The 10234-nt window shown below is 51.7% G+C and overlaps 1 long non-coding RNA gene across 1 annotated transcript; it reads right to left on the bottom strand.

The window, feature by feature from the left end:
- Nucleotides 1-6630: 6630 nt before the first annotated feature.
- LOC132250302 (uncharacterized) lies at nt 6631-9025 on the bottom strand. The gene is made up of 3 exons (XR_009461981.1): nt 8963-9025; nt 8302-8367; nt 6631-6818 (listed from the first exon to the last, which is right to left on the bottom strand). It is a non-coding gene; the product is annotated as an uncharacterized LOC132250302 (long non-coding RNA).
- Nucleotides 9026-10234: the final 1209 nt, after the last annotated feature.

Genomic DNA, 10234 nt, shown 5'->3' with positions numbered 1-10234 from the left:
AGTGCTGCGCCCACTTTCCAGTCAGCACAATCGGCCATGGGGGGTCTGCCCCCAGGCAGCGAGATCGGCCACTGACTGGTCACTGTCGGGGCACGTGCTCCCCCTGACTAAGGTGGCACCAGGTGCATCTCCAAACTTCCTTTTCCTTTAAGGAAATTCCTTAAAGATTTTGAGCGTTGATCCGAATGATGTTTAAGTACACTTGTGTCTATGTACCCAACTCCGTACGTGCCCATTGCCCTTTACAGAACTCGCACAAACAGGCAAGGCGACTCAAAAAGTTGGGACGTGTGGATCCACCTTTCAGGTACGAAGACATGCAGGGTCCGAATGGGAACAGGACAGGGAATCCAGTCTGGAGCGCTTTGGCACTTTGTTTTCAAGTGATAAAATGACAGAAATTGCTTCGCTTTTTGTGGAGACTCACAACACATTCATCCTTGACAAATGTTGGGATAAATGGACTTCACTTCAAACTGAATAAGGCAACTAAAAATGTTATCAGGTGATTCACAAACACGCATTATAAAAATAGGACGTTTTATTCTCAGAAAACAGGTATCAGAGTTACAGCTGTAAATATGTATCGGTCAATTAAAAAGAAAACTCTTTAAAAGATCATTCTTATTTTTAAAAAAACCAACCATCCATAAAGAAGGAGATTCGAAGCCAAATTTCCATTTTAAAATACTCTCTGGGGGGGTCTGTAACCCCTACGGGCTTTTGCCTACTCTCACAAGTTACTCCCACCTTTTTCTCTCAAGGCAATATTATTCTCATTGCTGGGAACACACATTTGGAGCTCTTAGAACTTGCTCCTCCATCCTTTCCTGGCTGCCCACAAGGCCAACGTGTTAGAAACGTCCAAGAAAAGCTTAACTCCTGCCAGTAAACTGCCTACCTTCCTCCTGAATATAGAAAACCTTAGAGCTGCTGTAGAGAGGAGGAGAAGACGGCGGAGATACTTCCTAAGTGCCAACAGGAGCTGGCAAAAGAAAACAGAGTTCCCCGGGAGCCACGGTTGCAGAGCAGCAGCTCCGTAACACTAGAGCAGCCTCACAAAGGAAAGGACCCAGATGAAAATAAGGGGTGGAGGTCACGAGTCCAGGAACCTGGGAGGACAGGCGATACGGCCGCAGCAGCAACGAGCCAGCAGCCAGCTGGCTGGGAAGCTCGCAGGAGCTATATTGAGCCGGGAGAGAACAGCTGAAGAGGCGTCTCAGGGAACACCAGGCACCAACCGGGACTGCGGCAAGGAGCTGAAGGGCTTGCCGGGGAAGGCGGCTCAACCCCAACTGCAACAAGTAGGCTTTTTTTTGAGTTTCTATTGTTTAAAGGACTTGTTGTGCCGGCGGCTACACAGAATTGCAGACTCTCAAGTCAGAACAACACGTGCACTTTCATAGATTCATAGATTCATAGATGTTAGGGTCGGAAGGGACCTCAATAGACCATCGAGTCCGACCCCCTGCATAGGCAGGAAAGAGTGCTGGGTCTAGATGACCCCAGCTAGATACTCATCTAACCTCCTCTTGAAGACCCCCAGGGTAGGGGAGAGCACCACCTCCCTTGGGAGCCCGTTCCAGACCCTGGCCACTCGAACTGTGAAGAAGTTCTTCCTAATGTCCAGTCTAAATCTGCTCTCTGCTAGCTTGTGGCCATTGTTTCTTGTAACCCCTGGGGGCGCCTTGGTGAGTAAATCCTCACCAATTCCCTTCTGTGCCCCCGTGATGAACTTAAAGGCAGCCACAAGGTCGCCTCTCAACCTTCTCTTGCGGAGGCTGAAAAGGTCCAGTTTCTCTAGTCTCTCCTCGTAGGGCTTGGCCTGCAAGCCCTTAACCATACGAGTTTCCCTTCTCTGGACCCTCTCCAGGTTATCCGCATCCTTCTTGAAGTGCGGCGCCCAAAACTGCACGCAGTACTCCAACTGCGGTCTGACCAGCGCCCGATAGAGGGGAAGTATCACCTCCCTGGACCTATTCGTCATGCATCTGCTGATGCACGATAAAGTGCCGTTAGCTTTTCTGACGGCTTCATCACACTGCCGGCTCATGTTCATCTTGGAGTCCACTAGGACTCCGAGATCCCTTTCTACTTCCGTGCCACCCAGCAGGTCATTCCCTAGGCTGTAGGTGTGCTGGACATTTTTCCTCCCTAGGTGCAGCACTTTGCATTTCTCCTTGTTGAACTGCATCCTGTTGTTTTCTGCCCACTTGTCCAACCTGTCCAGGTCTGCCTGCAGCTGTTCCCTGCCCTCTGGCATGTCCACTTCTCCCCATAGCTTTGTGTCATCTGCAAACTTGGACAGAGTACATTTGACTTCCTCGTCCAAGTCACTGATGAAGACATTAAACAGTATCGGTCCAAGGACCGAGCCCTGCGGGACCCAACTGCCCACACCCTTCCAGGTCGAGACCGACCCATCCACCACGACTCTTTGGGTGCGACCCTCTAGCCAATTCGCCACCCACCGGACTGTGTAGTCATCCACATCACAGCCTCTTAGCTTGTTCACCAGTATGGGGTGGGATACCGTATCGAAGGCCTTCCTGAAGTCTAAGTATACGACATCCACCCCTCCTCCCGTGTCCAGGCATTTCGTAACCTGGTCATAGAAAGAGACTAGATTAGTCAGGCACGATCTGCCCGCCACAAACCCGTGCTGGTTTCCCCTCAGCATAATTTGTCCTGCCGGGCTCTCACAAATGTGAGCCTTGATAATTTTTTCAAAGACTTTACCAAGGATGGAGGTGAGACTGACTGGCCTATAGTTGCCCGGGTCCTCCTTCCTCCCCTTTTTGAAAATGGGGACCACGTTAGCCCTTTTCCAGTCTTCTGGGACTTGGCCCGTGCGCCACGAGCGTTCAAATATTCCTGCCAGTGGCTCTGCAATGATGTCGGCCAGTGCCTTCAGCACCCTTGGATGGAGCCCATCCGGGCCTGCCGACTTAAAGGCATCCAGTTCTTCCAAATGACTCTGCACCACCTGAGGGTCTACGCATGGAAGTCTGGCACCTTGCTGCTGCCTCTCTACAACCCCAGTGAGAGACTTGTCGTGCCCCTCGCTTAGGAACACTGAGGCAAAGAACTCGTTGAGGAGTTCAGCCTTGTCCCCCCTATCTGTCACCAATTGTTTCTGCCCATTTAGTAGGGGTCCTATTCCTCCCTGGGCCTTCCTTTTACTCCCAATATATCTAAAAAACAATTTCTTGTTGTTTTTTACTTGGGTTGTCATCCTCAGCTCCATGGTAGCTTTGGCCCGCCTAACTGCCTCCCTACAAGCACGAGCAGAGGAGGTATATTCATCTTTAGTGATCTCACCCTGTTTCCACTTTTTATGTGCTCCCCTTTTGGCCCTTAGGCTGCCCTGGATTTCTCTGGTCAGCCATGGAAGCCTCCTGGCCCCTTTCCCTTTTTTGCATCGCTTGTGGATCGTCTTGCTTTGTGCCTGAAGGATCGTTTCCTTTAGGCACAGCCACCCTTCTTGGGCTCCCATCCCTTCAAAACTCCTACTCTGCAGTGCGTTCTTGACTAATCGCCTGAGTGCAATGAGATCAGCTTTCCTGAAGTCTAGCACTTTCACCCTACTAGTTACCTTACCCACTCGCCCTCTTATGTTGAATTCTATTATTAGGTGATCACTGTCTCCCAAATGGCTACCGATCTGGAGGTCCCCTATCATGTCATCTCCCGTTGCCAATACCAGATCCAGTATGGCATTCCCCCTAGTGGGACCACGCACCTCCTGTGTCAGGTGGAGGTCCTGTACACAGGTTAGAAACCTGCGTGAGCGATGGGACCTTGCTGTCTGCGTCTCCCAGCAGATCTCTGGGTAGTTTAGGTCCCCCATGACTACTGCCTCTTTAGCTTTTATGGTCTCCGAGAGTTACCTCAGCAGCCCCGCATCTATTTCTTCCCCTTGGTGTGGGGGTCTGTAGCAGACCCCTACCACCAAATCCCTTTCTCCTTGCCCCCCATGTAGCCTAACCCACAATCCTTCTAGTTCCTCAACCTTGGATTCCGTCTTGATGAGGGTTGATGTATATTGCTCACTGACATAAAGTGCAACCCCCCCCCCGACTTTGTCTGACTTCAAGGGGAGTTAGAGAGGATACTGCCCAGAAGGGCTACAGCCCAAGTTCCTGGTCGGGTAGTCTTGGTTTTTCTGACTTGGTAAGGGAGACTGGAAGGAAGACGTACCTGAATTGGACGTGGCCGTCGGATTACCTGGGGATATTTAATGAGCTCCAGGTCTTGTGCCCAGAGATACGTGAGGTCCTAGAATAAAGAACAAGAATTGAATAAATACAAGCTAATTCTGAAAAGAGCGAGACCTGCGAGTTTCAGTTTACATGTAGGACTGAATTCCCAGTGTCACTACGAGGGGCTACAAGGGAAGTTTGGAGCCATAGGATTCATTGTCTCTATGACCTGATGTTTAGTGGTGTCTAGAATTCAATCCTCCTGACAGAAGACTTCTTACATCAAGACGTGGCAGACGATAGTCAGGGTCACCATATCCCCGCATCTGACTGCTGGACATTCGACCTAATCTAGAGGGCTTCGAGCAGTCACACCTTCTTTCAATAGTCCAACAATCCTCACAGCGGCTCATGCTACATCTTCAGCATTTGCAATCCCAGGCACTTGCTCTCATAATAATGTCCCATGCTTGATGTATAGTGTGTACCAGCCACCCACTGGTCACATGAGTTCCACCTACCCAAACTACCAGATCTTCCACTTTCCTCTCTCTTCATGGGCCACCTTCCCACTATTAATCAAGAAAACACCTTCAGACCGTCGTATGCGCTCTGTATCAGCTCTACACAACATTGGCTTGTATCTACCCTCCCACTCTATGCCACAAAACACACGACATATACAGCACATTACACGGATCTTGTTTCCTTGCTTAACGTCAGGCTGAGACACACTCCCACTTCGATACTATCAGATACCCACCACGGACCTTCCCCTGTACAAACACCAACCTCAGACACAAGCCAGCCTCAGCTAAAGTGCTCTAAGCACCGGCTGCTCTCCTTAAACCACCTTAGTGAAACACAAATATCACAGGAACTGGTTTTTCTGTTCAGCAGACTGAAAGGCAGAGAAGGGGAGTGCACACATTCACTAAAGGAGTCAGTAACACAATTCAGAATGGAGCCAGAGCCCAGACGCTGTATCGCCACCTGAGCCAGGTTCTCTATCCCAATCCCCCTGACACCCCAGTCTACCCCTCTGCTCCACCAACAAATGGAGAGGACAGGGGACTGGGGGTTCAAGAGCCCAAATCCACCAAACTCTGCAAGCCCCTGCACTAGACTCCTTGTTTCCTTCACCACTACACCCCCATGCCCCCTCCCCGAGAGACCTCCTACCACACCACCACACCCCCACCACTGCCCTCCCCGCACTCCCACTCTCGAGCCCATGTCAGTAAGGGAGAGGGTCTGGGGGAGGGGGGAACGGGAGCGGAGCAGCACTGGCAGCATCCTCCGTTCCTCTGCCCTGTGTGGGGAGGCGGAAAGGGGCAGCAAAGCCACCGATTGCTGCAGCCTCGTGGAGATTTCCAAGTGCTCCAGCCAGGGGCCACTGCAGGTGCCGTGCAATGTCCTGCGGTGGTTCCCTTTTTGAAACAGCCCCAAGCCAGCTATGCCTGGAGACATTTCAAATGTCATGTCTGCCTGCACCTTAAGACTGAGATGCACTGTGTCATGCGTGACTTGATCTGAGTGCTCTCCACCTCGTGCATGTGCTTATATTTTAGCTGTGGAATATCAAACCGATCCAGAAGATGTTCCATACTTCAGGAGCTATTCTCTCTGATAACGGGAAGGAGCATTTTCACAGCATACAAGTTTTACGCTATGTCCACAAAATTGCCCACAGCTTACCCTGTGAGAGCACGTGTCAAAGTGCACACGTTCTAGATCAAGGATTGGCAGTCGGGGTGCCCCAGGGGACCTTTCAAGGGTGCCACAGAGGATGTCTGCAGATCACAGCTGGTAGTCATCTCTAGCAGCAGTCCTCTGGGCAGCAGGCACCAAAGAGGTGTTACTTTTAATCTATGGTGTTGGTGTGCAACAAATGGCAATGAGTTGTGATGCAAAGAAGCACCCCATTTTTGTAGCTATGGAAACGAATGACAAAAGTCTCTGTGAATAAAGACAGCATCCTTTGCAACTGCCTCCTCAGCAATCATCAAACTCAGCACTTTGCATTCAAAATGGGGCCTCAACCCTCCGCCTCAGGATGTCTCCAAATACAATTGGTTTCTGATCAAACAGGACGGTCGTGGGGGACGCCCAAATTCTGACGGCTTCTCAAAGTCTGGAACAACTTCCGATCTGGATGGGTAAAGACAGCCCCGCCGGTACTAGCTCAATTTGCCATGTGGTTGTGATGTTGAAAGAGTAATTGGTTTTCTTACCAGTTAGGCTACAAATGGACATGGTGAGTTTGGAAAGGGTTCTTCAAAAGGGAGGATAACATCTAGGATTTTGAAATGGAGGAGGTCCCAGAGTGGGCAGACAGGGGTACAACTACTCATTTTTGCCCCCGGGGCATAGAAGGGAGGGTGGGTTGTGCGTGGGGGAGACCGAGTGGTGGATGGTCTTACCCGCTCCTGGCCTGCCTGCTGCAGCCGCAGCTGCTGCCGCCACACAGCGTCCCAGGCCCTTGACTCTGCTGTGGCAAACATCTGCTGCCCTTTCTGACTGCCTGCTTCGGGCCTCAGCTCCTGCGTGCGGCAGTGCTCGAGGCAGGATGGCAGAGGGATGCATCTCCATCCTAGTCCCTCCTCCTGAGATGCCCTGTTGAGGAGTTCAAAACCAAGTTAATTGGAAATTATTACTTCTACTGGTGTAAGGAGCAAAGGTGATTAGGTGCTAAGCACATCTACACCGTTCGAAGTAAAACCAAAATAAAACAGAGAGAAAAAAAGAGAAAAGAATTCAAAATGCATTTGTGCTGTTTCTTTGTATGCATAAAGCGTGGCCCGATGAGCGTGCACAAACTGCGGAAAGAACAATGGGGAAGATCCTAAAGTTAAAATTAAATAAACGTATGTCCTTACTTTAAGTTCAAAAGCATGCCGTCATGGAGACATGGACCGTGAGCACACTGGCACAGAGCCATACCTCTTCACAAAAAAAAAGAAGCAGGAAGGCAAGAAGAAAAGTGTTATGATATTAAGTAGTAAGTTTTAGGAGACCGTTTGCATCAACTCATTTAGAAACTGGAAATTGAAATCCAGGAGAAGCCGACAGAGCGGGTCCAGCCCCTGCACCAGGCAGGACAAGACACCGGGGCTCAAGCCACCGCGGCGAGGTGACCGTCCCGTCTGCTCCTGAAGATTTCCAGGGGAGGTGACTGCACCCCGCAGGGTCACAGTCAGGGCGGCCAGGATCTGGAACCAGCTGCCAAGGGGAGCGGTGCTGGCTCCTACCTCGGAGGTCTTTCCAAGGAGCCTGGATAACAACTAGCTGGGTCAGATGAGCTTCAGCTTACCAGGGCTCATATGAGCCCAGTATTCATTCCTGCCCAGGCAGGGGGTCGGACTCGATGATCTGCTCGGGGCCCTTCCCACCCTGCATCTATGAACCACCACTGCGGGGAGTTTATTCCAGCTGGACACCCAATTAAATGCATAGAAATACATTTTTAAAATAGATTAAAGCAGGAAACTTGTAAGAGAAACAGTGCATCGATGGGACTACTAAGGCATTAAAGGAGAAGAAGACCCCAAAGAAGACCCTTCAAGGCTATCATCCAACACAAAACACTTTAATAATCAGGGTTTGGTTATGTAAATCCCCCAGAGTCAATGGACGGCAACCAATGAGACTGGAAGCAGAATTTCGGGGTCGGTTCAATTACCAAAAAAAGCCAACAGAAAAACTGGTATCGCTGGGTTGAGCGCTTGGCCCTTTTCCTCAGCGCTCAACCAGGGCAAAGTTAGCAGCAATAGCATCTTCTCCTTCCCTAGAGTAAAGAGGGGAATGGAAGTGAAGTAAGGCGTCGTTGCGTGTCTGCGGGCCTCGGGGCTCGGTCTTTCTGCACGAGCTCTCTCCGAATCCTGCGTGGAGTATATTGCCTTTTCTGGCCCTGCTCCAGCGCTCACTGCACCGCTATGCGCAGAGACCTGGCTGGGCCGTCTCCTTTCCAGCGCAGCTCCCTGCCCTTCCCCTCCCCTCCCCTCAGCACTGCATTCTTCAATTCACACCTGAATCTCTCAAATTAGACAGGGCAAAAAGAGTATGTGACAGTGAGAATTGGCATCTCTATTTGATTTACCTTCCTCTCTTTCCAAAGGATCCCATATTTTTCTCCCGGGATAAAAGACTGTCCAGTCTTCTGTAGCTGTATGAAAGAAATATTGAAGAGCAAGTTGAAACCACAACCAGTCATTCCCAGTTACTTGATGTCTGGAGCGAGGGACAGCATCATGGCCGGGGGGCAGGGTACTGCAGTTTGGGGTGAGGGGCACTGGCAGGCTGGGGTCAGTGGGTTGGGGGTGAGGGGCAGCAGCAGGGCTGGCGGGGGCTCTGGCTTGGCACTGAGGGGCAACAGCATGGGCAGGGACAGGGCACTGGCATGTCTCTGCCCCCCACTGTCATATCCCCCGCCCCCCCTCCGCCATGTGACAGGTGTCCTGCATTTTGGACCTGGAAATATGGAAACCCTAAAGCAACCATCCGCATCCTCACTGCCTGCTCCGCTGCACCCCTCACCTTGCCTGCCCAGCCAAATAGCATCGCTCCAAGCACTCCCCCCGCCTCCCCATGTCAGGCCAGCACACCTCGTCTTCAGCCCTTGGCTTGTACTGAAGCGGACTGAAGTCATGTTTAGGAAAGAAACGAAAGCATAAAAGTGACAATTCCCCCAGCCACAAGTCACCCACCCCTACGACCCCCCAAGTGTGGGTGCAAACACCCCCTCATTTGCCCACTCTTACCCTTGCGGTCAGGGTGACACCGAGGACACAGGTGTGACCTGACTCCAAGCAGTGTCGGCTCGGGAGCAGTCCAACTGCTGTGCGCGTCTCCAGGAGCCGCACGGCAACGAGCCGGTTCTAGAAGGGGCCATTGTGATGCGCGTCACCTTCTCCGGGTCTCCCCGCGTGCACGTCTCGGCCGTGTCCGGCCGCACCGCTGCATCAGCCTCCAGGTGTGAGACAGGGCTGGGCTTGCACGCGGCCTGATGGTGCTCACAACGAGGGACTTCGCACAGGACTGGCCCCTGCCAGGGTTTCCCTCCAGGGCACTGTGACATCGGGTGAGGAAAGGGACTCCAACACCAGGTCCTAACGAACACCATTTCTTGTCTGTGCACAAGAACAGACGGCCCAGGTCTGTCTCACACGTGCTCCCTGCGGTGACTCTAACCTCTATTTCTGGAGGCCGGGGGCTCCCGCTGCTCCCAGCTCTGCACTGGGGAATACACTGTATTACTTGCTGCCTACTGTCGGCCCTTTGACCGTGTGGGTCCTCCCAGTGTCTCAGCGTTGCACCGCTTTCATGGGCAACTTCCCCCAGTTTCTCTTCAAGCCTTTTCCCTTTCTGGAGGGAGAACTGTTTAACCAGATCCGTGCCCTGGATCTCCCTCTTCTGCCTTTGGTCAAACAGCCCTTGCACCAGAGCTGCGGCTGAAGAGGCTCTTTCATGGATATCATGTGCTTACTGCGCCTTTAGGTAGTGCTCCTTCTCTGCCATCCTCATTTTACCTTTCCTGCCTGGTTCCTTAACCATAACCGCGCTATCTCTTTCGTTTTAGATGAACGGATTGGAAGACGGACGGATCTTGGTTGAACGACTGTGTTGTGAGATTAGTCCTCAAGAGCTCGATGTCTTCAAATCCCTGAGCGGTGGCCATGGAGAGGACGGAGACGTGTCCTGTTTTCTTCAACCACAGAAACAGACTCAGAGGAAATCAAGAATTGCAGCAGGGGACATTTAGGTTCGATACAAGTCCTTTCGCACTATATGAGGGCGATTTTTTCAGGTTTTTTTGAGCACGGAAAGGGGCTACCCGGAGAGTTGTGCAATCTCCATGCTTGCCAAGGCGTGAGAGCAGGGTTGATGCTTGGCTGGCCGAGTTTGTAGGGGTGATCCCGCCTCGAGCAGGGGTGACTGGATGGCCCCGACGTCTCTTCCAGTCCCGGGTTTGATGATTCGATGCCCTCTCGGTGTGCTACTAAAGGGACAGGAGCAGCAGCATAAGAAGATCA

The sequence above is a fragment of the Alligator mississippiensis genome, chromosome 1 (assembly GCF_030867095.1).
Source record: "Alligator mississippiensis isolate rAllMis1 chromosome 1, rAllMis1, whole genome shotgun sequence".
Lineage (NCBI taxonomy): Eukaryota > Metazoa > Chordata > Crocodylia > Alligatoridae > Alligator > Alligator mississippiensis.
The sequence above is the reverse complement of the archived record's forward strand: the minus strand, read 5'-3'. Positions and strand labels throughout refer to the sequence as shown.